Genomic DNA, 23,450 nt, shown 5'->3' on the forward strand with positions numbered 1-23,450 from the left:
TGGAGAGGACTCAGGGTCTTTCCTCAGCGAGGAGGACCAGGCCTGATGGAGGGGCCCATGCTGGGCAAAGCTGATACCAACTGCACAGGCCTAGTCTGTCACTTTATTTGACTAAATGTGTTTACTTATACATTTAATAGGTTTACACCTTCTGTCCATATGTGCTTTTTATTTAAAACATTTGATTAACTTTTGGTTCACATTTCAATAAATTGTATTTGTATTTGCACTCCTTTCGTCCATTATTCTTACTGAACATGTTAGATTACACATTCACATCTGACTGAAGATTGGCCCCATTTATTTGTGATGTTGCAAACTCTGCGGTACAAGTGATGTAAAGCTGATGGAGTGTAGATGTGGAAATATATGCATCCCATCAGCTGACTATGTTTTTCGCCACACTTTATAAGCCTGACTATAACCACCCCTTCTCTGAGGTGCAGGCAGCGTCACAAACAAATTATGGTCCTGATAGACTACAAAAATGTTCGGTGTGCAGATCTTTGTTTTCACAATAAAAGTAGTTTCTTAGTGAATGTCCTGTACTGGTCTTAAAATCTCATAACATCAGCTTTTAATGTTCCTCTTGGATGTTCTTCTTGACCCTCAGAGAAAGAGGAGATGTTGAGTCGTGTCTTTCAGGCATGTCCTTCCCTAACAAAAATTACAGGAAACATAAAACATATTATTGCAGAACAAGTGTGTTATTTATGAAAGAGGTGTGTTTGTGTGTTATGGGGCTGTTGATATAATTATTTTTTAATTGTAATCAGATTATGAATGAACAGTATGAAGTTCATCAACATTGAAATATATTTGATTATCAAAATAATATTTAACTGTTACAAAACGCAGTGCAACTGTAGAAGCTTGCTCTGTTGTCTCACTGAAAGAATAACTTTTACCACGTTTTTTACAGACAATATTGAGAGATAATTAGTAGCAGTTCTCACTGTGTTAAATAGCTTTGCCTTCAATACATTAAATTAGAAAGCTGACAAAGTCATATTGCTTGTTAACATCTAAATGTAACCTTTTGCATGGAAAAACCCCTCAACTTCAAATGTGTAGGGGATCTAGTATTTAGTATTGTTTAATGGAATGTATATAAGTGTATTCAAGTCAATACTTCATTTATTTAAACCAATATCTTTCTTGATTCTTTGTACAGTAAGAAAAGAGTCTTTGTACCTGTGCTGAAGTTCACTGCTGTGAGGAGTCCAGTTCTGTCTCTCACTCTCTGGTCCAGCCTGTCTGCATCACCTGGATACTTTAAACAAACAGATGTATATGTAAATAACCATGTGTACAAACAATATAACTTATTCTCTTCTGTTGAACATGTTGGATTGTGTATTGTCCGAGTCAGGGTCCTTTTTATTTTACTGTAACTTTGGAAGTTGTGTTACCAATGCTTACTGTTTATTTGATACCAATTTGGTAATGCAATTAATAAAAACAACAAGGTTTGGGTTTGTTCTTCAGATATGACTGACGTTAACATGTAAGCTCAATAATGAACTCCAGCTCAACCAACCATATTGTAATATCTAAGTAATCATCTTGACATATGACATTAATAATTGTAATATACACACATCTTATTGTGAGGTTGATTTCACATACACTACTTCGACGTTAGCCAAATAGAAAATAGCATGGATAATTTACAAAGGCTTTACAAACACAGCAGGAACCCAAGACAATTATAAAACGTGTCATTATTTCAGTACAGTTCAATTGGTTTTATTTTCATAAACGGTTATCAACCGTTAGTGCCAAAGCAGTAGGCTATAATATATTAATTACTGCTGTAGACTACAACCACTACTTGTTTAGCTAGCATAAACTCAACAAAGCTAGCGTTAGCTGGCTAACTGACGTTATTTTGCTGCTAAACTGCACGATATAAAACGGTGGTCTTCAAAGCGGATGTAATCCTCAATCACGATAATAATATTCAACGTAATACTGGGCAAGTAATGGGCAAAACTTACCGTTGTTTGACGCGCCATGTCAGCGGACTGGTAGCCCCGCAGTCTCCAGTCACCAGAGCCTCGTCGTTCTGGTAGCTCCGCCCCTTCGCTCCAACCCCCCTCCCTCTGAGATGGGTCTGGCTGCAGAACGCAGCAAGGAGGCGGTCGTATAGGGGCGGATCGTATAGGGGTGTTTCCTAACTTTTTTTATCCAATAGAATAATGACACTCAGCAGAAATACATACTGTAGGTGGCAGTAATGCAACTTAAGGAATTCCAGCTGCTTTTATAAATCCCTCAGAATAATTCATTCGTTCTAGTGATGGGAATTCCGGCTCTTCTTGGTGAGCCGGATCATTTGGCTCGGCTCACCCAGAGCCATTTAATAGAAGAGTTACGACATCTCCGTTCACTCCAATGGACCACTTTTTTACAGCAATGGCGGATCGTGGAGCCTCTCAATCGTTCCCCGGAAGTTAGCGCCAAGGCTGGCAGAGCTGTGGAGTTGTAGCATAATAGACCGTTTGTGACGGACTTTTAAAGGTAAGAAGAAGTTTAAAGATTTATATTGCGGATATTATCAGTACATCTGATTCTAATGAACATGTGTATTAAAGGATGTCAGTGGATTATCTCTAAACTAGTAGATTTAGGGAACGTTTACAGATAACAGATTAAGCTAGCATACTGAAGCAAGTTAGCAACACACGTTGAACAGCCTTTTAATTGTAAATTCCGTTCTCTTAATGTCATTTCGTCCAACATGTTGAATTAGAGAAGAGGGGCTTCTGAACAGGATTGTATGCGGGGGTGGAGGGAGTTAAATATTAGATAAATATAACTTTGGTGCGTGTAAGAGTGAGTGTTTTTAGCAGAGCCATAGTGTGTCCTTGTGATTCTGTTGATTATTACCTGTCTGTATAATGTTGCAGCTCAGCTGATTCTGGATTGATGGCAAAGGGAGAGGGACTTAAGTGAGAGTGAAAACACAAGGTACGTTTAATACTACTGTTTTATATAAGTAAACACCTTATCTCCCCAAGGCATTTCCCATCCAATAGGTGTGCTGTGTGTGTATAACCCTTTCTCCTGTCTGTTACTCCCTCTTTCAGCACAAGAACCAGAGGGGGATTCAATGGAGCCTGAATACCTGCACTGAGACCCTCACCCTGCACCCTGAGTCTCAACTCTCAGTGTTTTTCAAGCCTTTCCCTGTTTTTTTGTATTAAACAAAACATTAAGCTTTCCCAATGGTGTGGTTTTCGTTTTGTGAAAAAGTGCAAATGCAGTGTTTGTATATAATTACATCACATATGTTGTTGCTGTTGGTCGTGAAATTGCTCCTGCTGACTTGAGCCAGCCATTTTTTCCTCCGCTCTGTGTCAGTGGGGAAGCCGTACATTCGTACTCTTTTCTCTGAGTGATTTGAGCATCCCCAGGCAGCACAGCAAACCATGGTGGGGACTAGGAGGCAGCACAGCAAACCAGGACAACACGGAGGAAAAGGCACCGACAAACTCTATGATATGCTATTCAATGTTTATTGAATTCCATGTATTTGCAATGGATGTTCCTAAAACAACACATTTATCATCATCATCATCATCATCATCATCATCATCATCATCATCATCATCATCATCATCATCATCATCATCATCATCATCATCATCATCACCATCATCATCATCACCATCATCATCACCATCATCATCATCATCATCATCATCATCATCATCATCATCATCATGCTGCTGCTGCTGCTGCTGCTAGTCCTTTGATAGTCACCTGTCGGTCTCCTGTCCTTTCTGAAAGCCATAAAGATGACATTAGTCATTTAGATAACTTGTGTCCTCAATTACCAGGGGATTACTGAAACTACCATGAATTTAAGAAGGTAGAAATTAATCTAATCTGAATTTTAAAGCATTACTTTAGATCCCCTCCCTCTAAATATATCAAAAACAGTAGAAAGTGATGCTCCTGACTACCATACAAGTTTAAGAAGATAATATTGGTTTGAAAGAATTCAAAGCTATAAATAAACAGCAACAGGCTCTTTAACCAAGGCACTGTTAGCCTAACATGTAAACTAGTTGTTCACACTAATCCTAATATCACTTAATATTAGCAAATTCTATTTTATTTTTTAAAACATATTGATGTAAATACATACACATATCGATTTGTTGTATAAATATTGCAAATCAAAACCTTTATTCACTAATAATTACCAAAAATCGTAGTTCTATCTCCTGTTATCAATGCATTCACATTGCCCGCCATGAACTTCCGGGGAACGATCCTCGTCTCCATGAACCACGTGACGATAACCGTTTTTGGACTTCCGGTGTCGTAACTCTTCTATCTATATGGCGCTGGGCTCACCAAGAAGAGCCGGCTCTTTCGGCTCCCAAAGGGCTCTTCAGTTTACCACATATTATACCTTTTAATTAAATCAAATGTAGCCCTGTTTTGACTAATGATTTATATGTGTACACATATATCACTTACATTATTCAATACATCCTTTGTACTGAAGTATTCAAAAGTAAAAATGACATAAATGACATAAATTATTTGCTGTGGCCAATTGTTTTCATTGCATTTACAGACCCGTGTAACTCTCTGATACCACCCAATGAATGCATTGACTTGCTTGTAGAACCACGCTACACAAAACAGATAGCAACACCTATAAAAACTATTTAAAAAAAGGGGCTACTGTATCAACCTATATAAAGTATATAAATATAGTTTTTTTCCCTGCAGGAGAGGGGAGCGTGCTTTAAGATCAGCTGCTAGGCTGCAGCGGGGAGAAGAGGGGGACAAAAAGAGATCTCCGTCCTCCGTGTTTTATTCTTATAGAAGTAAGAAGAGAAGTAATGGGGCAGAAACCCTCCTTTTTACGCAGCGGTCCAGACATAGACATCAAACGGCGACACATATTCAGTTGCCAGTTACTTTTGGCATTAGGGCAGGGATATCTTTCAAGGTTTGACATAATGAATTGTGCTACTTTTAAAGCAAGGAACGATGTTTTCAAATCTGTAATCAAAAACCTCCTCAAAAACACTATAGAAGCAGTTCCTGCCGTTGTTACGTTAGTTCAAACAGTAACAACGGACTACTTTCCTTAGCGGATGCATGTCAATTTAAATCAATACATAAAACTATGTTTAAATCAATAAAATATTTTTCTAAATCCATAAAAGCATTTCAATTATTATTGGGAGTCATGTCGTTTCTTTGTTGAGAATGTGGCCATGTGTAATAAGCGGGATAATGTCCACATTGCATAATGTGCCTTCATGCCGATCTAGATCCCTCCGCAAAAACAAAACAAAAAACGGCTCGTTCGCGGGCGAGAGCCGCCTCCCGTCGTTCACTATAGGATCCGCCCCTATACGATCCGCCTCCTTGCTGCGGTCTGCAGCCAGACTCTATTGCTCCCTCCCCCCACATCTACAGGTGAAAATTACTTTTGCGACACATTTATCGCAAGAAGTGTAGCAAAAGTCAAGTCCACAGATTCGTCGATGTATACTGCCACAGAGCAGATTCGTCAAGTTGTAATGACTGATTTGAGAGGTTGTAATAACCAAGTTGCAGTTGTAATGGAAAATATATTTAAAAAATATGTATTTTTCTGCAAGTGAACATTTCATCACTAAGTTCATTTTTTTCTACAAGCTACAAAACCTTTTTCTTTTCTGCTGTGACTTCAAACTTGGTTCACAGTTACATGGATATTTTAAACAAGTGTACATTTGGTTCACATTTACGTGGATATTTTATACAAGTGTACATTTGGTTCACAGTTACATGGATATTTTATACAAATGTAAATGTAGCACACAAGCTCAGATTTTTTTTCTGCAAGTGCTCACATCAGGTTTTACACGCTCTCGCATTTTGCACCATATCTACCTTCATATTACTCACTCTTCAGAATATAAATGTATTGTACTTTGTAACTGGAATGCTGTACCTGGTGATTCATACCATACACATGGGAAGCAACCACCAATCAGAAGCATAACACAAAACAGGCCTTCCTTTGAATTCAATCAATCAATCATCAACCCACTAAAAATGAAAATTGGAAGATAAAACAATTTTTCCTGCTAAACATCGACATACTAGCATGCTGCTTTTAGCATTGAGCTTCACTTTCACTATGCCTAAATACAGTCTCATATAGCCCGTAGCCATAGTTGTAGATGTTGAGTCGTTTTGTTCCCAATGGTACATCCTACTGTGTGTAAAGTAAGACAAGTAAAACAGATTTGCAAGCATAATAGCAACATACATCCAATGTACACTTTTGAAGATCTTTCCTTCAGCAAGTGATATACATCAAAGCGTTTTCCTTCATAGACGTCGAGTCTCAAATGCAATAATGTATTTTATTTTTGTCATCCTCAAAGGTAAATCAGTGACTGTTCACTGTTCAGACATTGTCCGTGCAGGCATCTTGAGTGTTTATTTTGAGTTACAATCTGCTTTTAAGTCTTTGGTCATTTGTTACTGTACAGCAGGAGTATTCAACTAAAATTCAACGAGGTCCAGTTAGAGAAAATCTCCGCATGCAAAGGTCCGGAACATCAAAATGTCTAAGTTGCTTTATGAATTAGTGTGATATTGAAGTAGCCTGTAGCTTTATCAACGTCTGCATGTATTCAACAACTGACTGCCAATCAAATAAAGAAAGTACAATTCAAAAACAACTCGGGCTGCATTTAAAAATAAAATAGAGAAAATAAATAAAATAGCTTTTGAAAATATGTGCATCTTAAAGTGCTTAATTTTAGATAAATAAAATAAAGTGTAGCAGCAGCTTGAGTGTCCCTTTTTCTTTGTTAACCGTTTCACATCATGACCTAACTGTTTCAGCCGATTATAGAACAATATCAGTCTTTACACATCATAACAATTGAACAGTTTAAAAGTTTTTCTTTCTTTCCCTCTTATATTGCAGTCCCTCACTCACTTTTTTTAAATTCAGTGTGAGAATTGAGCTTGAGCTTGTCCTGCCAGGAGTTTAAATCTGGGCTGAAATGGTGTCAGGGCCATTCTCATACACACATGCAGGTGCTCATTGGTGATGCAAACACAGGTATGGTGAAAAAAGAGAGAACTATTCGAAGCAGAACAAAAACAGCGTAATATACTATCTGACAAAGGCCTGTGCTATAATGCTTCAATTAACTGGCTATTCTTTATAATATACTCTGATCAATAGGAGACAGAGATGTTAAGTTATAAATCAAGGGATTTTATTATCTTTTACAGCAGGGGTGGGGAACTTTTTTCCTTTCAATTTTTACAACATCCTCCGAGGGTCGTACAAATTATTGAACTCAACCTCTGCGTAAAAAAACTAAACTCACAGCCCATTCATTTGGCCTTTCTTTCATGCTGTGCAAAGAAAAAGCAACCAATCCAGATATCTCACCATGACTCTCGTATGCATGCATGTGCACGGTGTGGCGTGACCACCAAAACAGAAAGATATGGACACAAGATGTGTGCAAATGTATTTAGTATCCTATCCATGTGAACATGATTTAAGTGTGGGGGGGGGGGGGGGGGGGGAAGTGCAATCTAGTGCACTTTGAGAGCAACATGAAGAGATCTATGGATACATCTTTCAACACCCATATGAAACAGACCTGTAAGCAGATTTTTCTGTTTGGATATTTTACAAAACACTCCCCTTTTAAACTCTATTCTTGTTGTTTTTAACAACTTTTTTGTTACCGTCATATAGTATTTTATACCTGTTTTTCATTTAGTCTCATTAATAACTATAATGATCATATCAAGGTGTGCCTTAACCTCACTGAGCTGAGGTTATTTGAGCCTCTCAGGAGAGAGCTCTCTTCCACCTGGTTGTAGAAAAGCTCTTTAAATTCGTTAGCATAGCCCAGTGGCGTAGCCACCATAGGGCCAGGGTGGGCCCAGGCCCACCCAGTTTACTCATTGGCCCACCCTGAGAAAGCTTCGGTGTTATTTAAAAAAAAAAACATTATTATTTGTTTTAATTATTTTATTATTATTAATAATAAAAAAGATCATTCACCCATTGAGAATATCCAATGATTCAAAGTGAAATTCAAGTGAACAAATATCGAGTTTAATTAATGTTGTATGTGCTTTATCCTCTGAACCGAACTCATTTACGGTAAAACTGATTGTTGGTTCCGGCGCGCGCCATAATAACGTGAGAGAGGCAGAGAGCTGCCTGCAAAGAAATGATGGCTCAAAGTTCACGAATTAACTTTGGTTTTAAAAAAAAAGCCAGACTCCAAGAAGAGCCCCCACTGCCCTCATCTAGCAGCGATCTACACGATAATTTTCTGATAACGATGAAATAGCCCCGCCTCCCTCTCCCCACCTCTCCTGCTGCTGGGCTGTCGGAAGAAAAAAAATGTTAACGGAAACTCTGCCGCACGGTTCCCTCGTCCCTTGGAAGAGGCGGAGAGGTGGGTGTTTTTCATCTGCTGGTGGACAGTCCGGAGAGATATACACAGGGTTGGGTTGTAACGGAATACATGTAACGGCGTTACATAATCAGAATACAAAAATCAAGTGTATTCAGCTGGCATTACATTTGAAAAATGAGTAATCTGATTACAGTTACTTTCGTAAACCTGAAGTGAATACATTTTGGAATACTTATTGGAATTATTGGTGGAAAAGTTTCCTCACAACATGTAATATTCATTCTTTCACACACAGTGACGTTACGAGCTACCCACAATGCAACGTGCGCCATATATATATATATATAAATACGCCATTTTCCTGGAGGTGCTAATATAAACAGCTAGCTAACATAGCCAGGCAGAGCGCACTAGTTTTTTTTTTCTGAATTAACGACCGAAGAAATCGCTGCATGTCTTCGGATTACATCTCTGGACTTGAGGGGTGGGCTCGAGGTCGTTACCAGCGTAAACTAGAGCTGTGTGGCTTGTCGGATTGCCCTTACAGACTGCCTGCAGATGTGTGGAAAAACGAACCTTGAAAGTGGCCTTCGTCGATTTTGGCAGCATCTACGTCTAATTTCTGGACACACCAGGTGAATACCCCACTTGTCACAATAATATTATCATGCCATTGCATATATGTGGTATTTTAGAGTTGACTAGATATTGATTAAGGCAATAGACTATGATATTCTGCTTGCACCTCGCGTGAAATGGCGGATACCGGAAGTACAGTGTCGCACTCGGCGCAATACCCGTATGTGTGTGTGAAAGAATTACAGGCAGAACTGTGTGCGCACTGCACAGCGCTGCAGCATGTCTGTGAGGGAGAGAGAGATGCAGCGTGTCTGTGAGGCCCCGCCCCCGCACGCAGATGAGAGAGAGAGATCTCTTTTAAAATATATTGAAAGTTAGAAACGGAGATGGTTAGAAAAAATTTGCAAGATAACGTCTATGTAGCATTTCTTTATTGTCGAAATGATGACATTTATAACGGGATAAAATCAAAGTGAATGGCCTGCTGCTGCTGAAGGCATGGGGAAAGTGACTGAAAAAAGTTGTAAAAGTTATTACATCATTTCAGGTAATAATGATAATTCATTCTATTTAGGGGCGCCTTTCAAAGCACCCAAGGACACCTTACAATTCATAACATATTTTAAGGAAAGGTTTTAAGACAGTACAAAGAATGCAGTCCAGATCACACGTTTGAAGCTGCTGGACTGCAAAACTGTTGGCGACTGTTACGTTCCCTATTGGGCCGCTAGGGGGACCAAAGGGACACGACACGACCAGATTGGATTTGGTATATGTTACCGGTGGTTTATTTGTAACCCAAAACAATGAACACAGTAATATACACACGAACAGCCTCGACCAACAACGGACCAAACTGTTGTGATTTAACAAAAAGAAAGAAAGTACCTCACTTCTAAAGTGGAACAAAACACTAAACAAAATGAGGAGGTGTGGGAACACAGCTGTTGCTGATCAACCGGGCTAATCACCGGGGTCTAAGCAATACTTTCACAAATGCTGATCTACAGGCGCTAAGCTAACCTGGGTCTAAGCTGTTTCACAATGTCAATATACTAAATGCTGTTTTACAGGAGCTAAGCAACCTGGATCTAAGCAATACACACACACAACCCCTATACTAAACACAGAATACGACGACACACTGCTAATCAGTGTGCTCGCACAGAACCCTACTGAACACACTGCTACACAGTCTAACCCCCTAAACGCGCCAGGAGCGTCTGTGTTGCGTTACGGCCGCGCCGCGACGTTCGCAAAGATCGCGGCCACTCTAGTCAATGGGTGCTATTCCACCAGACGCGCCGCAAGGAATTTCTAAAATATAGGATGAATCCTATTTTTGACGCAGCGCGGCGCAGGCAGGAAGTGATGAAAATCACCTTGTTGTCTGCTTTGCTGGTTGAGGGGGTGCACCCAAAACCGGCTCCTTCTCCCCCCCCACCCCCCCGTAGTCTTTCAAGTAGGAGAATACATGCCAGCGTTCTCCTCCGGTTTACAGGCACTGTCAATTATATATATATATATACAATAATTATGATGATGAATGCATATTTTTTTACCACTAAAATACAGCAACACATCTTTGATTCATGTCGTTTATAACTGGAATATTACAATTATTATTAACTGTGTCTGTAGTCTACAACACAACAACATAGGAAATAACAACAATAAACACGATTTAAACAGACACAAACATAAACCATTTAACTACATAGCCTACTACTTGTAGAAGTACAAATGTCCAGGAAATATTCCAAAATCAACAACAACTGCGAGGCTGCACACACGACGCTCCGCTTCCGCAACGTTTTGAAACGCGCCTGGTGTGTTAGGTCGCAGGAGGAGGTCGCAGGAGGAGGTCGCAGCGTGGCGCAGCCGCAGCGCAGTCGCAGCGCAGTCGCAGCGCAGTCGCAGCGCAGCGCGGCGCAGACGCTCCTGGTGCGTTTAGGGGGTAACGGGGCACAGAATATCCACTGCTAGGCAGTCTAAGGAATCACAGAAAATGGCCTTGTCACAATGAGAGGCTTGAGGCGTCTGTCACACAATACAGAGCCTCCCGAAAGGTGTCCGTGCCGGCCTTTATACTCCTCTCCCGGATGACGTGGCAGAAGCGGGCGGGGATTGGGTGACGTCCGTCCAATCACCGCGGATGTTGCGAGGTCGGTACGGCCACTGACAGCATAGGAGCCGCACAGCTCATTTACATACACACACATAAACAGAGTTAAGGGCACAAGGTAACAGCGGCTGTAACAGCGACTGATGCCTTCACGTTCCATGTCTTAGATTGGAACTTGAAAGGCATATGCAAATGATTCACATAACCATGCATTCCAAAGGGTGCCCTTTAGTTGAGATGTATCAAGACAACATCTTCCCCATGGTGGAAGGAGTGGTGTTTTGCCCTAATTAACCCAGTTAGATTGTAATTCCAAAGCCAAGATTAAACGATACCTTTCATTCTGTGCCAGCACCTAATTTGTCTTCAGGACACCATCTTCTCCATTTTAAGTCAAGGGTAAAAGAACAACACAATGGGTGGTTTACTGATTGTATAACTCCGAGTCTGGCCAACTGAGGCCACACAGGACAGAAGAACGTCAGTGCTGCTTACGAATTGTGCATAACTTTGCCAGGTTTTTTTGTATGTTTGGTTCTTTGTCGAAAATTGGGATGGGGCTTATCAAATGACGTCATTGTCTTTTAATGGAGAAAAACACTATCACAAGAAACAGGAGATTAGATGGTAAGGCATTCTTTCCACTTCTAAAAAGTCATTTTTTGGTATTCATGTGAGACCATGAGGGACCTGTCGTGGTACCTCCCTCCTAATATCCAAGGGGATTAACCCTGGCCGTGATAGAAGACACCCTTCATTTCCCACATTACTGTTATAAGAACTAATTAACAGGCAGGAAAAACACCCAGCCTCAAATATTCATTCTATTAAATTCAAGAGACTTGCAAAGACCGCTCATCCTAAAAAATGTCAGTTTGTGCCCAATAGATCTTTCTGGTAAAGTGAATTAGTCAGTACTTCAAACTGTGTGTCAGTCAAGCACTTGAGTAATGCATAAGTAATCCCGCTCTATGTTATCTAAAGGAGGAGCAGATCAGTTGCAGAGATCTTTAAAATGCAGCCATATCACTCACTGACAGAAGTTGGCAGTGCGATCGATAGATCAGCTTTAAACATTTAATCAGATTGTTTTTCAGCCACGAGTTTCTGACAACTGATAAACAAGACACGTTTTGAATGTGGTCGATAATGTGTGCTGGGCCGTTGGACTCAGTCAGACTGATTTCACAATTAAACCATTGACTTTTCACCCAGCACAGAAGGGTATACTTTCAGCTTGTCAGTTTTGCCCACAGCCTTAAAGCGATCTAGTTTAGCTTTCAACAAACTGTGATCAATCTATGCTCTTGTTTCTTATGAGGGGCCGTATAGGCCGTAATTCATACTGGTCCTCTCACGCACATACATTCTCCTTACATACATACATTTTCACTCTTACACACATATATTCTCCTTTTACATACATACATACATACATTTCCACTCTTACACACGTACAATCTCCTTTTACATACATACATTTTCACTCTCACACGTATATATTTACACTCACACAAATACATTTTGCTCTCATATTATCATATTTCAATGCACACATTCATATATTGTCACTCACACATTCATACATTTTGTTCTCATATTCATATATTTCAATGCTCATATTTATACATGTTGCTCTCATGCACATTCATTCAATGTTTACATTTCATATTATAAATAATATATGCATGTCTGAAGACAATAGAAGAATGTATGTATGTATGCAGGGTTGGGAGGGTTACTTTGTAAATGTAATCAGTTACTGATTACTGATTACATGGCTCTGAAAGTAATCCGAATACAGTTACAGTTACGTGTCTTAAAAAAGTAACGTAATCAGATTACTTTTAGATTACTTTTGGATTACTTTCTTTTTCCTTCACAGATGGGTATGTTTTGGTGAACAGGAGACACAAAAAGCAAAAGGAAACTGAACGTGTTTTTACTGTTTTAATGGCTTATCAAGAGCACAACTGAAACATCTGAAACGATGTAACAACATAATACACTTTTTGGGGATGCAGCTTGGGATGTGAGGAGTGAGGGACACGGCTTAGAACGGGCGTGTCGCCTTCTGTCCTGCCAGGACATGGATTAAAATGTCTAACTCGGACTTCATTTTAAGGACATTTGGGCCAGGGGTGTAGAGCTATATTTGTTCAAGCACTGGATTGGCAAAACCGGAGAGTGTGCACCAGTCTGCCTTGATCTATGAATTCATGTCCGTGACTCTCACAGTATCTGCTGCCCACAGCTGTTTTATAGAAGGAAAACCTCCTTCACTTCATGAAATCTCTGCAGCACCAGGAGGCAGCGGGAGGGTTAACTATGAAGGTAGATATGGTGCAAAATGCGAGAGCGTGAAAACCTGATGTGAGCACTTGCAGAAAAAAAATCTGAGCTTGTGTACATACATTTACACTTGTATAAAATATCCACGTAACTGTGAACCAAATGTACACTTGTATAAAATATCCACGTAACTGTGAACCAAATTTACACTTGTAAAACATATCCACGTAACTGTAAACCAAAGTTGAAGTCACAGGAAAAAAAAAAAAAAGTTTTGTAGCTTGTAGAAAAAAAATGAACTTAGTGATGAAATGTTCACTTGCAGAAAAATACATATTTTTTAAATATATTTTCCATTACAACTGCAACTTTATTTATTACAACCTCTCAAATCAGTCATTACAACTTGACGAATCTGCTCTGTGGCAGTATAAATCGACGAATCTGCGGTCTTGACTTTTGCTACACTTCTTGCGATAAATGTGTCGCAAAAGTAATTTTCACCTGTAGATGTGGGGGGAGGGAGGGGGGTTGGAGCGAAGGGGCGGAGCTATCAGAAGGACGAGGCTCGGGTGACTGCGGGTCGTGTCGGTAGCGTGTCGCTACCAGTCCGCTGACATGGCGCATCCATCAACGGTACATTTTGCCCATTACTGGCCCAGTATTACTTTGAATATTATTATTGTGATTGAGGATTAAATCCGCTTTGAAGACCACCGTTTTATATCGTGCAGTTTAGCGGCAAAATAACGTCAGTTAGCCAGCTAACGATAGCTGTGTTGAGTTTATGCTAGCTAAACAAGTAGTGGTTGTAGTCTATACAGCAGTAATTCATATATTATAGCCTACTGCTTTGGCACTAACGGTTGATAAGCGTTTATGAAAATAAAACCAATTGAACTGTACTGAAATAATGACAAGTTGTATAATTGTCTTGGGCTCCTGCTGTGTTTTTAAAGCCTTTGTAAATTATCCATGCTATTTTCTATTTAGAACGAAGACTTCAGAATCTTAAAATCCCTTAACGTTTGTATGCAATTGTGCTAAATTCAACTCTGGAATCAAGCAAATATTAATATGTTTGCATGACATTAGTTATTTATATTTTGCCATCACTGAACTATACGTTTAATACATTTAAGTCAAGCTAAGGTACATGTGTTACATGTGTACAGCTAGTTAGTGCTCTTACCTGTGATGCCTCCTCCAAACAGCATAATAACCAGACTGTATCATTAAAACTAAGTACCAGTTCTAGATCCTTGACTTTAGACAAACAATTCAAAATACAACATGTATTTAAAGACCAATCTTTATTTGAAGGTGCATCTTAACCTGAGATATTACTTATACAGTAATAGTATTGACAATCTAAAAAAACTGAGCATCTCAACTGTCAACTTTATATTTCTTATTGTCTAAAGCATTTATTATTTTCATTTTTCCCCTCTCATATTCAGTTTGGACGGATTGAGGCAGCGTGGTGTCCAGAGGGCTGCAGAGACTTCAGGGAGAAACCTCCGTTTTTTTCAAACGCTTTTTTGGTCCATCTGCGGCGGTAATAGGTGTTGTGGACTGTGATGAATATTAAATGAGAGGAAATCTTTCCACCAATAATTCCAATAAGTAATCCAAAATGTATTCACTTCAGGTTTACGAAAGTAACTGTAATCAGATTACTCGTTTTTCAAATGTAACGCGAGCTTTACAGTTACTTGGTTTTTGTATTCTGATTACGTAACGCCGTTACATGTATTCCGTTACAACCCAACCCTGTATGTATGTATGTATGTATGTATGTATGTATGAAGACAATGTATGTATACAAGAGAAGAATGTATGTATGTATGTATGTATGTATGTATGTATGTATGAAGACAATGTATGTATGCAAGAGAAGAATGTATGTATGTGAGAGAGAAAGTATAGTGGAAACGGAAGGAATAGGGTTGAAACGGAAGGCAGGTCATTATCGCGCTGTGATTGGCTCAGAAGGTAGAGTGGGGCGGGCTCATGTTCAGAACTTTGGTTTCAAATCAACATGATGGAGGGAGATGGATCCGTGTATCTACGGACCATTTGTTTTTCGAGTGTCTGCGAGGCGTTTTTGCACTTTTGTTTTTTACCTTATTAAATGGTCTAATGGTCATTGGAGCATTGTTCCATTTCAAAACAAAAGCACTCGTTTGCTTGGAACGGTGATATTATAAACAAGGAGAAACTAGGGGAATTTAGCGATCACAACGAAAACGGCCAAGACACACATTGAGCCCAGAAAATGAATGATACTAAGGGTTGTAAATATAATAAGCCTGTGTCTAAAATGGTCAACATTGTTAGGAGATTTAAACTATACAGCGGTTCTGCACTGCGGTCACCTCAGCCGTCTCTCGAGTTTTTTTTTCAAATCAGCAGCTCTTTTTTCCCCCGCTATATTTGATGATCGATACAAATATTTGTTACCACAAGTTCTCAATAAAAGTGACACTGTTGGACTCGGTACTACTTGGACTACTACCACAAGTACAATCAAGTACTTTTACTGTGTACTTTTTTGAGTAATCCTTTGTCAAATTCCACCCATGAGTAAAAAAAAATCCTATTATCTCTCATCAAAGATGGCAGAAAACATGCATTGTTGTACTGGGTGGAGTTTGATAAAGGATTACTCAAAAAGTACACAGTAAAAGTACTTGTGGTACTAGTCCAAGTAGTACTGAGTCCAACAGGTATCAATTTCATGTAGAATTTATTGCAAAAAATCATTTTATCTCTCATCAAAGATAGCAGAATACATTAATTTGTGTACTCAGGACAGGAGTTTAAACGAGTATTACTCAAAAAGTACACAGTAAAAGTACTTAATTGTACTGAATTCAACAGTACCGATTTTATTAAGAACTTATTGCAAAAAATAATTGTATCTTTCATCAAAGAGGGCAGAAAACATGCATTATTGTACTCTGGAGGGGAGTTTGACAGAGTATTACTCAAATAGTACACGTACTGAGTCCAACGGTACCAATTTTATTAAGAACTTATGGCTAAAAATCGTTTTATCCCTCATCAAATATAGCATTTGCTCTTGTACTACCGTCAGCGCCGCTTCTCTGCGATTACCGCAAAGACGCTATTAATCTCGCACTCAAAAATGAAGAGCTGCTCATTTGACCAAACAAATGCGAGAGACGGCTGTCAATATCATTAAGAACTAATGTTAAAATTGTATTTTTATCATTCATCAAAGATAGCATACTACTGGGCTTACGTACTGTAACCAAGCTTCTATGAGTATAGGCGCAGCCCTCTAAGGCTATCGCTATTGGGTAATCCCACTGCACGTGTGCAGCACTGACAGACTTATTCCACGCCCACCTACGACGTGGGCCCCACCTCCGGGCTCACTTCCGTATAAATAGGAAGTAGGCCATACAATCCACTCAAACAGCTTTTCTTCAGCTATTCGCGCAGCCAGTGGGGCCCGAACCTTAGAGGGCTGCGCCTATACTCATAGAAGCTGGGTTACAGTATGTAACCCCAGTTCTATATCGTGTAAGGCTTCGCCCTCTAAGGCTATCGCTATTGGGTTAAGGGTGAAGCAGGATGTAGTCTACGCCCCACTGGTTCCGTCCGTTACCAGAAGCACAAAACACACCTACTCAGTTAATAACCCATATCCATTTCGCCATGTGTAAATGGAGCATCACATTCCCAGGGAATATAGCATTAAAAAATGAATATTCTCCATCAGGGAACGAAGGTAGGCTTACTCGGGCTACCTGTCGTTTATAAAAAGTAGAGATCGAGTCTCACTTGTTAAAAACGATCAAGAGAGGGGGAAAAAGGCAGCTCTCTAAGTGCCGACAGGCAGGAGAGAGGGCATGCAATTGAAAACCCCGACATTACTCATTCTGGCAGGCTATTCAGTACTGAATGTGTCAGAGAGAATGGGAGAAATCCCTCAAATACAAACGAATAAAAGAACAGGGGGAAGACCAAGATGCAGCAGTGCAAATGTCTTTCACTGTCATTCCTCCGTGCAACGCCGTAAAGGAGGTGAGGAGGAGGAAAGAAGCCATCCAAAGTTATCACTCTCGATCTAAACGAGCTTGTGATAACCTTTGGCATAAAAACCGGGTTAGGGCGCAAAACAGCTGAACTGCCATATCCTTGGATCCGGAGACATGACGGAGCCACCGAGAGAGCAGACATATCACTCACCCTTTTAGCTGATGTCAGAGCCAGGAGCAGAGCTACTTTGGCTGACAAAAACTTCAGGGGGACCTGATCTAAAGGTTCAAATGGAGCTTTACTCAGTGCGCGTAACACTAAAGCCAAAACCCCATTGAGGCGCCAAAGCGCGTGACCCAGGTCTGAGTCTCTGTGCTCCCCGTAGAAAACGTTTTGTCAGAGGGTGACTACACACCGTGCTGACCCCAAACCTACGTGGCAAGATGAAATGGCAGCAGCATATGTTTTTACCGTGCTATAAGCCAATTCCTGTCCAGCAACAGCTGGAGGAACGGCAGCACGAGGCAGGGGGGCCAACGGGGTCCAGGCTTCTCCCTACACACCACACGGAACATTGTCCATTTGGCTGTGTGGGATGTGTGTTCGGCAGCTGCGCTGATCGAAGACCTCCCTGGCGATTTATGTAGGCCGCCGCTGCTTTGTTGTCTGTTCGAATCAACATATGTTGATTGTACAGAAACAGGGCGAAGTGCTGGATTACTTTCCATATAGTAATTCCAGCACGTTTATATGGAGAGACATGTGACCCGGCCACTGTCCCCCCACTGCCTGCGACATGCACGTTCCTCAGCCTGCGAGAGATGGGTCTGTGAACACTGTGGTGTGTGACGTCACTCTGCTCCGGGGCACCCCCACTGACGTGGAGATTTTTCCAGTGGGTTCAATCCAAACCCACGGAAGGAGGAATGTACACCATGCGTCTCCTCTGACGCACGGGGTCGATACGCAGGCAAATAAACCACCTCTGGAGTCTCCTCACTATGAAGGAGACCCAGGGGGATCACCACGTGACCAGCTGATATCATGCCTAACAGCTGCATCACGGAGAGGGCCGTCACCGCCCCGCGGGGTGTGACGCGCTGGAGGAGAGCTGTCCGAGCTGCTTAAAAACCAATAGGTTTTTAAAGACAGCCGGTTTATGCAGCGAGCCATGATGCCTATAACCGACAGGTCAGGGGCAGCCGGCTTAACCGGTGAGCCTTGCTGCTTATTATTATCCATCTGTCCATCGAACACGCGCGTCGCCACTCTGAGTAATACTCTGAGAGCGCGTGACCTGCTCTGGATGTGCTGTGGTTGTCATGGTGACGAGCCACGTCAGAGCCCTCGCCGCCGTTGCCCGTGAAGCAACCCAAGAGGGGCCCGGTCCTAAAAGGCTGCGAGGGGGCCTCAACACGCTGCATCTCACACCGGCTCTCATCCTGTCTCTGTTTAGGAGAAGGCTCGTAAACTGGACATTGAGGCGCGTTCACGCTCAAACCCGCTAAGGGAATGAGCGGAGGTGTGTGCAGTGCTATTCACACAGTGCGTAATAACAGCCCTGGGCTCATTACGACCGTGTGTAGTCGGCACATCTGGGACAGAGGAAAAACCGTGCTGCCTATAACCGACAGGTTAGGAGCACCGTCAAGCCCTGCTGTTTAATAACCGACTGGTTAATTACAGCTGGCTTGTGCCGCGAGCCCTGCTGCCGCGCTAACCAACAGGTTACAGAGTAAGAGTCGACTCACAGAAAACCCTGGGTAAATAACAAGGAAAAACTGATCCTCTGTAGGTAAGAAAACTCAGCCTAATGGCGCATTTCCACTGCAACGGGGTAGCCCCGTTTAAGCGTCCCTAAGCGTCCTCGCTCAGGCCTCGGGCTGCCTCGCTGGCCGTCCGAGGCCGTGGCGCATTTCCATTACAGTTTAGGACCTGGGGTAGCAACGCAGTGTAGGCGGGGCGTCGGCTTTTTGACGGGCTTTTTGGGCGGAGCGACGCTGGGTAAAACTGCAGTGGCGTCATTTTCAATGCGACAACTCACAAAACACACACAACAATGGAGGATGTGGAAGCGATCGTTTTCTTGTTTATTGTGAAATCCATGGTGCTGACATGCTGTGCTCTGCATAACGTCTGCGAGAGTCATGGAGAGGACTATGATGATGGGTGGAATGCACCAGCAGCAGAGCCTGGGGTAGCAGTATATCAAGGTGTCTTTGATGCGCTACCTGAATACCTACATATGCATTGTATTGCATTCATTGTATTGAACATAAATAAATCTTTTTTTTTTCATATACATGTGTTTGTCAAATGTTTTAAACAAATGTCATCTGAATTGAATATTTAGTAAATATTTGAATTTCAAGCACCAGTAAGTACTGCCCCATAATAAGAACATTTGAGGAAATATCAGATCATGAAAAGAAAATCTTTCTAATAAATTAAGCGAATATCAAAGCTAACTATAAACATAAATACTAAAGTGTAAAACACAGCAAAACTATATTCATAAATGCAAGTGTAAAATAGTGTAGACAATTGTAAACATGGATGGAAACTAAAGTATCCACAACATAAAATAATATATTAAATATAACCTCAATCTTTCTTCTAGACATGTTAAAAGCTTGCTTGAATGGGTTATAGGTTTATTTTGTTCTCTCGTCTTTGAAATATAAGGAATGTGTTGTTTGAGTCTAGTAGAACGAGGGTATTACAATTGAGCAATTTCTACATGTATTATGTATTTATCATGTATTCTTAATACTATTACAAAATAAACATGTAATAATGTTTTAGAGGAGGACCTCAAGCTAGCAAACTCAATTTCTTGCTTTAAATCTCTTAAAAGTAAGGGGCTTTTTCCTAACTGATGGTGTTTGTTATTGCTTTATAAATTCATGTATGTTTATATCTTCTCTAAATCAAGATTATGTGAAACTGATTTTTTTCTGTTGGGTGCCATTCATTATCAACAAGAGATAAGATAAGTCAAATAAGTACTTTATTGATGGCAGTATAAAAATACAAAAAAAATGTTGTATCAAAGGCATGCCATTAAACAATACAAATAAAACATGTAAAACTGTATTGCAGCCAGCATAACTATACATGGCATTGTAAATATAAAACATTTTAAAGAAAATAAATAAACAAGGAAGTACAAATGTTGCATTTAAAAATTAACTAGATACAAAATATATAATTAAGCAATAGCTCACGACAGGCCGTGGTATATGCTCATTATATCACAGCTAAGGGGCGTGGTTCGGCCCGACGCGAAGCGGAGGGTCGACAACCCCCTTAGCTGTGATATAATGAGCATATATCACGGCCTGAAGTGAGCTATTGCTTTTATAAAACGGTTACCAAGTGTGGCAATATGAAAAAAAAATACACACTCTAATTTAAATAGTTTTTATTAGTAAATAATGATGTTCCAAATAAAATAGTCCCTCCGTTACCTTCTGCGCGAAACATAGTGCGAGGTGGTTGCTATGCAACAACACTAACAGCTAGCGAACATATTAGACAGAGAGCGTTGATCCATTATTTGGCTATGTATTTACATTCATGTGTATGTTGCCGTTTATTGTGCAGCCACTGAAAACCTGTCCAGCATCAGTAGCATGGCTTACGTGGTTACTTGTTGAGGTTGTTCTAGGCTGTTGCTTGGCGTGGTGAGAATATTGCTCCACTTTCTCCGGTCCCCGAGATTTGGCTTCCAGCAGCTCTGGAGAGAGCTTTCGCACCTGTGGCCACTAACGGTCATCATGTCTCTGCTTTGTTTCAAGACCCGCATCAGAAAGCTTTTGAATGGTGGCACTTTTCCAGTTGGTCTACCTGCTCTTCACGTAGCTCTGCATGTCGTCGTTTAGGTGCTTTTTTTTCTGGAGATAGGCACTGCTCAATCCACTCCTCCATAGTAAGACCCCCCGGAGGTCGAAGTTAATCTTAAATGTTTCCATTTTATGCTTTGTAAGTTTGTTTCGTAACAGAAGAAATGTAAATATATTTATAAAACTGACAAGTCAAATCAAGCAATCTGATTGGCCGATAGTATTTTTGCGGACCTCTTTGATTACAGATTTGAAAACATCGTTGCTTGCTTTAAAAGTAGCACAACTCATTATGTCAGACCTTGGAAAGTATCTAGATATCCCTGCCCTAATGCCAAAGGAACTGCACACTGAATATGTTTTGCCGTTTGATGTGTATGTCTGGACCGCTGCGTAAAAAGGAGGGTTTCTGCCCCGTTACTTCTCCGCTGCTTTCTTGTTCCAGTATTGCTTTTCAGCCTAACGGTATACTGTTTTTCTCAGACGCGGAGGGATACTGACTTGTTGTGAAAAGTAACTTACAATTCTACCCGTGGTATACGCTCAGTATATCACGGCTAAGAACCAATCAGATTGCTTGATTTGACTTGTCCGTTTTATAATATGTACAATAACTATTAAGGTTTTTTGAAGTATCACGGAGGAGACGGGCCACGTCGGCTGCCCAGTCATGGTGCCGTTCCTGCTGGGCCCGATCCTCTCCTCCTCGTTTCCTCTTGCCTGGGTGACAATAAGATAATAATTAGCAATAAGGAAAAAACACAGGACAGGTACAGGTCACACAAGGATATAAGAATAACATGTTACTATAAACAGAACAACAGTAAGGTGAACTAAAGAAAGTTCTGGCCCTAGATGTTTACAATGATTGTGAAAGTGAATTATGTCCAGCCTGTTGATAATGAATATAAATATATGTATATGATAGGATGTCACACACAACTGTACTAGCTGCTTACTAGCTAAGACTTTACTTGTAACAGAGCATTTCCACACAGTGGTATAGCTTATTTTAATTACTGTTGATGGATGATCCAAAGTTTAAAAAAACAAAACACAATTCCAGTCGTTTTGCCATTTCTATTTCTTACCTAGAACCACACGCTGCGGTGTCGTGATGGCACTCGGTGTTGGTGGTTGAGTTGGTGTCGATTCTTCGGCTGGGGTCCGTTCTGGATTCGATGACGATGTGGACGGAACACTGCCATCAACCGTTGTTCGGGAATGTTCCTCCTCACGAGTCCCAATGTAATCATCTAGAACAGCAACATGACTTGTTAATTCCACAAACTACTGCAGCACAATACTAAATAGCAATAACAACTATAGAAAAGAAAAACTGAACGTAAACAATGGCAGATATGGTGTTAGCAAACAATAGCTCTAGCTAAGGCTATCTGCCTAGGCTATCTGCCTTAGCTAGCTATGTAGCTTATCGGGGCTCCATAAAAGCACGGGTTGTCGAACATTAATGTAAGGATAAAATAGACTTCTTTGTTAGAAGTGAGCGTACCTTGCAGGGACTCCAGTAAAGCCGTTGCCGTTTTCCCTACATTGCAGGAAAGTCCTCGAAAATCAGCGTTCGGGCATCTGTGCAGAGACATCCTGGAACACTTTCACATTTCGCGTTGTTGCGTCGAGCTCCCGCTGGATTTTATCATCCCCAATGAGATTAAGGAACGTCGTCACCTCCTCGGTCGACCACGGTGTGCTTTTCTTCGACGTTGCCATTTTTGTATCTCCTCCGTTTACAAAATGCTGCAAGCTTGCTTCTAGATCTATATGCGACGCTAGGGATGATCTCGCGCGCGATCTTGTGACGATTCTCTCTAACCAATCAGCAGTCGAGTGTTGACGTCACAGCCCTGGCCTGGTCTGATAGAACCACGATTTTATGGGGCCGGAAAAAGAGGGAAAATGTACCCGCTAGCCGGTAGGCCTACTAGGCTATATGGAAATGCCACCAAAAACTGGCCTGGCCGCTTGAGGACGGTTAAGGACGCTTAAACGGGGCTACCCGCTGCAGTGGAAATGCGCCATACGAGTCAAAACAACAACAAATAAAGCGACTCCATAATAAACCTCTTACTGGATGGTATTGCAAAGAGAGTCCTTTGTGCTCCTAGCAAGTCATTTTTATTCTATTTATGTTAGAACTGTATGTTCCTT

At 40.9% G+C, this 23,450-nt stretch overlaps 1 long non-coding RNA gene across 1 annotated transcript; it reads right to left on the reverse strand.

Annotated features, from left to right (window-relative positions):
* Positions 1 to 21,898: 21,898 nt before the first annotated feature.
* LOC139435668 (uncharacterized) lies at positions 21,899 to 22,829 on the reverse strand. The gene is made up of 3 exons (XR_011644878.1): positions 22,795 to 22,829; positions 22,373 to 22,537; positions 21,899 to 22,001 (listed from the first exon to the last, which is right to left on the reverse strand). It is a non-coding gene; the product is annotated as an uncharacterized lncRNA (long non-coding RNA).
* Positions 22,830 to 23,450: the final 621 nt, after the last annotated feature.

Source organism: Pseudochaenichthys georgianus, chromosome 17 (genome assembly GCF_902827115.2).
Source record: "Pseudochaenichthys georgianus chromosome 17, fPseGeo1.2, whole genome shotgun sequence".
Classification (NCBI taxonomy): Eukaryota; Metazoa; Chordata; class Actinopteri; order Perciformes; family Channichthyidae; genus Pseudochaenichthys; species Pseudochaenichthys georgianus.